This window comes from Chiloscyllium plagiosum, chromosome 22 (genome assembly GCF_004010195.1).
Source record: "Chiloscyllium plagiosum isolate BGI_BamShark_2017 chromosome 22, ASM401019v2, whole genome shotgun sequence".
Lineage (NCBI taxonomy): Eukaryota > Metazoa > Chordata > Chondrichthyes > Orectolobiformes > Hemiscylliidae > Chiloscyllium > Chiloscyllium plagiosum.
The window spans coordinates 25473934-25479933 of record NC_057731.1 but is presented as its reverse complement, the minus strand read 5'-3'; the positions used below and the strand labels follow the sequence as shown (position 1 = coordinate 25479933).

General features: G+C 45.3%; 1 long non-coding RNA gene across 6 annotated transcripts in view; it reads left to right on the top strand.

Annotated features, from left to right (window-relative positions):
• Positions 1-4610: 4610 nt before the first annotated feature.
• Positions 4611-6000, top strand: part of LOC122561137 — a 125013-nt gene continuing 123623 nt past the window's right edge. For 2 of the 6 annotated variants that reach the window (XR_006314929.1, XR_006314923.1), the window contains exon 1: positions 4622-5486. This is a non-coding gene — a long non-coding RNA (uncharacterized LOC122561137). Of the gene's footprint in view, positions 5487-6000 lie in introns of all 6 variants that reach the window. The other 4 variants (XR_006314928.1, XR_006314924.1, XR_006314926.1 and 1 more) reach the window with 4 other exon arrangements.

The following is a 6000-nucleotide window of genomic DNA, read 5'->3' as shown; positions in this document are numbered from 1 at the left end:
ACATGGCTTTGTGCGTGGGAAATCATGTCTCACAAACTTGATTGAGTTTTTTGAAGATGTACCAAAGAGGATTGATGAGGGCGAGTGGTGGACGTGATCTATATGGACTTCAGTAAGGTGTTCGACAAGGTTCCCCATGGGAGACTGATTAGCAAGGTTAGATCTCATGGAATACAGGGAGAACTAGCTATTTGGATACAGAACTGGTTCAAAGGTAGAAGACAGAGGGTGGTGGTGGAGGGTTGTTTTTCAGACTGGAGGCCTGTGACCAGTGGAGTGCCACAAGGATCGGTGCTGGGTCCTCTACTTTTTGACAATTACATAAATGATTTGGATGTGAGCATAAGAGGTACAGTTAGTAAGTTTGCAGATGACACTAAAATTGGAAGTGCAGTGGACAGTGAAGAGGGTTACCTCAGATTACAACAGGATTTTGACCAGATGGGCCAATGGACTGAGAAGTGGCAGATGGAGTTTAATTCAGATATATGCGAGGTGCTGCATTTTGGGAAAGCAAATCTTAGCAGGACTTATACACTTAATGGTAAGGTCCTAGGGAGTGTTGCTGACAAAGAGACCTTGGAATACAGGTTCATAGCTCTTTGAAAGTGGAGTTGCAGGTAGATAAGATAGTGAAGAAGGCGTTTAGTATGCTTTCCTTTACTGGTCAGAGTATTGAGTACAGGAGTTAGGAGGTCATGTTGCCACTGTACAGGACATTGGTTAGGCCACTGTTGGAATATTGCATGCATCTCCTTCCTATCGGAAAGATGTTGTGAAACTTGAAAGGGTTCAGAAAAGATTTACAAGGATATTGCCAGGGTTGGAGGATCTGAGCTACAGGGAGTGGCTGAACAGGATGGGGCTATTTTCCCTGGAGCGTTGGAGGCTGTGGGGTGACCTTATAGAGGTTTACAAAATTATGAGGGGCATGGATAGGATAAATAGACAAAGTCTTTTCCCTGGGGTGGGGAGGGGGTCCAGAACTAGAGGGCATAGGTTTAGGGTGAGAGGGGAAAGATATAAAAGAGACCTAAGAGGCAACTTGTTCACGCAGAGGGTGGTATGGGTATGGAATGAGCTGCCAGAGGATGTGGTGGAGGCTGGTACAATTGCAACATTTAAGGGGCATTTGGATGGGTGTACGAATAGGAAGGGTTTGGAGGGATATTGTCCGGGTGTTGGCAGGTGGGACTAAATTGGTTTGGGATATCTGGCTGGCATGGATGGGTTGGACTGAAGAGTCTGTTTCCATGCTGTACTCCTATGACTCCTATGACTCTATGACTCTACGTCATCCTGTATCCCAGAAGCATTAAACTGCCACAGTCATCAGTGTATATGCCCCATACCTAGAAGCAAACATTGACACCAAAGAAGAATTCTTTTCCAGCCTTGATCAATTATCATCTCCTTTAATCCAGTGGGAGAGAAACTGATTCCCTTTGATGATTTCAATGCCAGAGTTGAGAGGATCATTGTCTGAAAAGGTATGACTGTCAATGAAAGTGTAGGGAAAGCAAACATTTCTTCCTGATGAAATGTTTAGAACATGATCTTGTCATAATGAACAACGTATTTTGTCAGAGAGACAAACACAAGGTGTCAGGTCAACACTCTTGCTCAAGACATTGGCTACTGCTTGACTAGATCATTACCCACAGCAGGGATTGAAAGGATGTCATCAATGCCCATGCCTTGACATGAGCAGATGATGTTTGGACTGACCATTGACAGATCTGCTCTACCAGCTCCATCAACCTAGCCCAAAATCAGCAGTGGGGCAGCAGAAAGATTACCACAGAAAATTCAATGTCAATACAGTCATGATTTCTGTGAAGAAATTAATAGTCAGTGTTTCACAATCAATCTGGTGACTTTCAACAGGAAATACAGAATGTCCACAGTGCCTGATCTGCCCCTTAGATCAATCCTAAATAGCACCTGTGAGGAAACTTGATGTGTTTCCATGCTATACATCTCTATGACTCTATGACTGGAGAATGATCAGGAGATCAAGGAGCTACTAATTAAAGGGGTGTCATGGTGGCTCAGTGGTTAGCATTGCTGCCTCACAGCACCAGGAACCCAGGTTCAATCCCTGCCTCGGGCGACTATCTGTGTGGGGCTTGCACATTCTCCTCGTGTCTGCGTGGGTTTCCTCTGAGTGCTCTGGTTTCCTCCCACAGTCCAAAGATGTGCAGGTTAGGTGAATTGGCCATGCTAAATTTCCCATAGTGTCAGGTGCATTAGTCAGGAATAGATATAGGGTAGGGGAATGGGTGTGGGTGGGTTACTCTTTGGAGGGTCAGTGTGGACTGGTTGGGCTGAAGGGCCTGTTTCCATACTGGAAGGATTCTAATTCAAATAATTGCAAGGTGCTTCTGAACTACAAGGACCAATAATACTCAAGGAAAAGAAAGCAGGAATGAAGGCTAAGGTCCAGTTAAAAAGAAAAGTGATCCAAAGATGGGTTGCACAGTGGGTGAGCAGAGTACAGTAAATCCAGGAACTCGCCAACAGTAGTAATGTGCAGCCAACATCAACAGCTCAAATACTAAAAGGCAGTCAAGAATAGGATGGCTCTCATTAAGGATAGGGAGGCAGTCAGCACCCATGAAGAGGAGTATTTCAATAATCGCCTCAATGGAAAGTCTGTCCTTGACAGGAGGACACTCAGCCTCATCCCACTGAATGCCACCCACCATCAACTCAGTGCAATCCCAGCCTGATATGTGGTGAAAAAGCATTTTTCAACAGTGACCATCATCCACAAGGAAAGTCATTGTAGGATACCTCCTCAATAACCACCTTCCACTAGTTGAAGACCCCATCCAGAGTCACAATGCAGATTGTTTCCATCATGAAGTACAGGGGACATGATCTTGGCAGCAAAATAATTCCAAGAAACATAGAGTGAGCAGCATTTTTGAATCTCACGGAAAGCTTTGACTCTGTCAGATGGGATAGATTATAGAACAGCTTGGTAAAATTTGGTTGCCCACAGAAATTTACCTTCATCCTACCCCTCCTGGACAATGACATACAAGGCGTGATCCTCACCAATGGATCATCATCGAGCCAATCAGGCATCAAGCAAGACTGTGTTATTGTATCAAAAGTCTTCTCTATCTCCCTCTAGCTTCCTTGCCGAAGTTTCCCACTGGAAGGAGTAATGGTTCACCCTGTGTCACCTCCAGTCCAGAATCGAGATCACTTGTACACCTGTTATCATGCTGCAAAATGATGCTTGTACACTCACAGGCCAAGATCCAAACCATCATTGATGCACTTGTAGAGGTTCATGAGGCAATCGGCCTTACATTAATCTCCAGAAAATAAAGGAACTTTACCAGCCTGATCCTACTGCACAATATTATCTCCACAGCAACCCCCCACCCCCCAATCCCCTCCCCCTGACACAACCGACTGCAAAGATCTGTAACAACAAATGAGTGTCAACCACTTTGGACAGTTCTGAATGCCCAGGCAGAGGATTGCTGGACCAATGTGGATCAATTCTTATACTTCAGGAACCAGCTTTCTGTGAGAGCAGACATCGGCAATAAACTCAACATCTTCTCTGCTGTGCTTATGCATTCTCTGAGGAACAAATTACAACAAAGACTCCAGTCCTGGCTCCAAGTTCATAGCCTATGGGTAGCAGTGTTACCTGCTCTCATGCATATATCAAAGACATAGATAATGTACAGCCATCACCTGAAATTCCAAAAGAAAAATCCTCACCAATACCTCCTCAAAATCCTAAAACTCCAATGGATCACAGGGTCAAGATATTGGTTACTGTCAATCATTTACATTGGCTTGGTTACATTATCCACATGCCTGATACAAGACTCTCAAAACAAGACTCTGAGTTTTATCACAGTTAGTGCTTACCAGGAGGGCAGAAGAAATACCCTCAAAACCCCAGACAAAGATACAATATCCATCACTGATTCAGGGAACTCTCTTGCCTAAATCTACTCAAACTGGAGAAGTGGGATCTGTAAAGGGGTCAACTAGTTTGAATGTCTCTGATGAGGCCAAGTGTAAATAACTGAAGGAATGTATAAAACCCAAGCATCCCATCCGTCCATCCATCTCTTCAAACTCTACCTGTTTCACCTGAAACAGCGTGTGGATCCAGCATTGGACTCTGTTGTCACCTCAGAACCTTCAGAATCAGAGTGATAAAAGGCCATCTTTGTTCCTCAGGGACTTCCTACGAAGAATGAGAAGAAGACACTACTGTCTTGTCACCAAGCCAGCTGTCATTCTCCCAACATTCACCACACAAGGGTGAGAACTTTGAAATGTACTGTCACTCCTGGATGTTTAAAGAGCCACAGCTCACAGAGGGTGGTACGTGTATGGAATGAGCTGCCGGAGGATGTGGTGGAGGCTGGTACAATTGCAACATTTAAAAGGCATCTGGATGGGTATATAAATAGGAAGGGTTTGGAGGGATATGGGCCTGGTGCTGGCAGGTGGGACTGGATTGGATTGGGATATCTGGTTGGCATGGGTGGGTTGGACTAAAGGGTCTGTTTCCATGCTGTATATCTCTATGACTATAAATTTTTAAGTTCTCAATCTTTGGAGGTTAGTGATTTTGTTTCTTTATGCTGAAGGCTGTTTCATGTGGGTGCGAAATTTATGAAGTCTGCTTTTGGAGGGCATGAGGGTTTTAATTCGTATGTCAGCTCATATTTCCATAAAATAAGTGACCTGTTGATTTTGACTCGAGCAAACACCTTTTCGTCTAAAGCAGTTTAGACAGGAGAGCAAAAATGTAACCAGCTGGTTTCCTATCTCATCGGCACAGAACACAAAGTTGCAGGTTTAGTTCTTGAACTGGGTGAGATGTTTTTAACCAGGGCGAATGGTAGCAATTCCCCGGGATCTAGAAAGGACACGACTCTCATTGTTACTCAGTAACTTTTTCTGGGAAGGGCCAGCGTAGAAGACGACTGTGTTCAGCGGTGATGCCCAGAAAAGGTACATTCAAAACGTCGACAGTCCTGAAGAAGGGTTACACCAGAAACGTCAACTTCTCCACCTGCTGCTGCCTGGCTTGTTGTGTTCTCCCAGCCTTCTGCTTGTCAGCACAATTGAAAAGCATGTGTTTGCTATAATGGGGCTACTTGTCATTGGGACTGACATGTAAACTTTGAAATAGGAGACTGCTAAAATTCAGAAACCATTTCGACAATCACACACTTCAACACCGGCCAGCGTTAATGTTCAGTGAAGTTTGCTGTAGTCAGTTCTTGTCCAGCCTCCAGTGAAAGAAAAAACGGCTGTGTATCGGTACCTGTGCCTTCGCTTTATCCTCTCTGTGGTAATTCCCATTCCCCGCAGCAGGCGGCTGTCTGAGCTGAGCACGTGAAGGAGCAGAGCTTGGGATTTAACCAGCACTTGCCCTGCCTCTTAGCTGACACTATTAACTGCAGCAGGCGGAAAGCAGTGTCTTCTTCTTCCTGGTGAGTTCCCCCGGATTTATCACAAGCTTCTTGTCGGAGAACATTGTATTTTGAGTCTAAACCGGTTCAGTGGCAGCGGAGTACCGGGGTTTATTTGGTTGCAACGGCAGAGTTCCTGGGTCGACACGGCTCAGCAGGAGCACTGCCCCAGCTCCCTGAGAAGGGAGCACTGCCCCGGCTCCCTGAGAAGGGAGCACTGCCCCGGCTCCCTGAGAAGGGAGCAGTAGCAAGGTTTAGCTTTTCCTTGCAACCTGTCTTTGGGCTGAAGATTATTTGACCAGTGTCTGATCACACTGAGAGTCTACGCTTAACTCGTGTTAACACCAAACTGTTGGGGAGTGTAGAGTCAGCAGGTTCTAATACGGAAAGAAAGTTAACGGAGATTGCTGGCGATATATCGACTATGAAGACGGTAATGACCAGAGTATGTGTCAGGTTTTATAATTGGGCTGGTGACTAGACAAGGTGTAGATATTACGGGACAGTGAAACATTCACAGGCAGTGAGGCTGGGT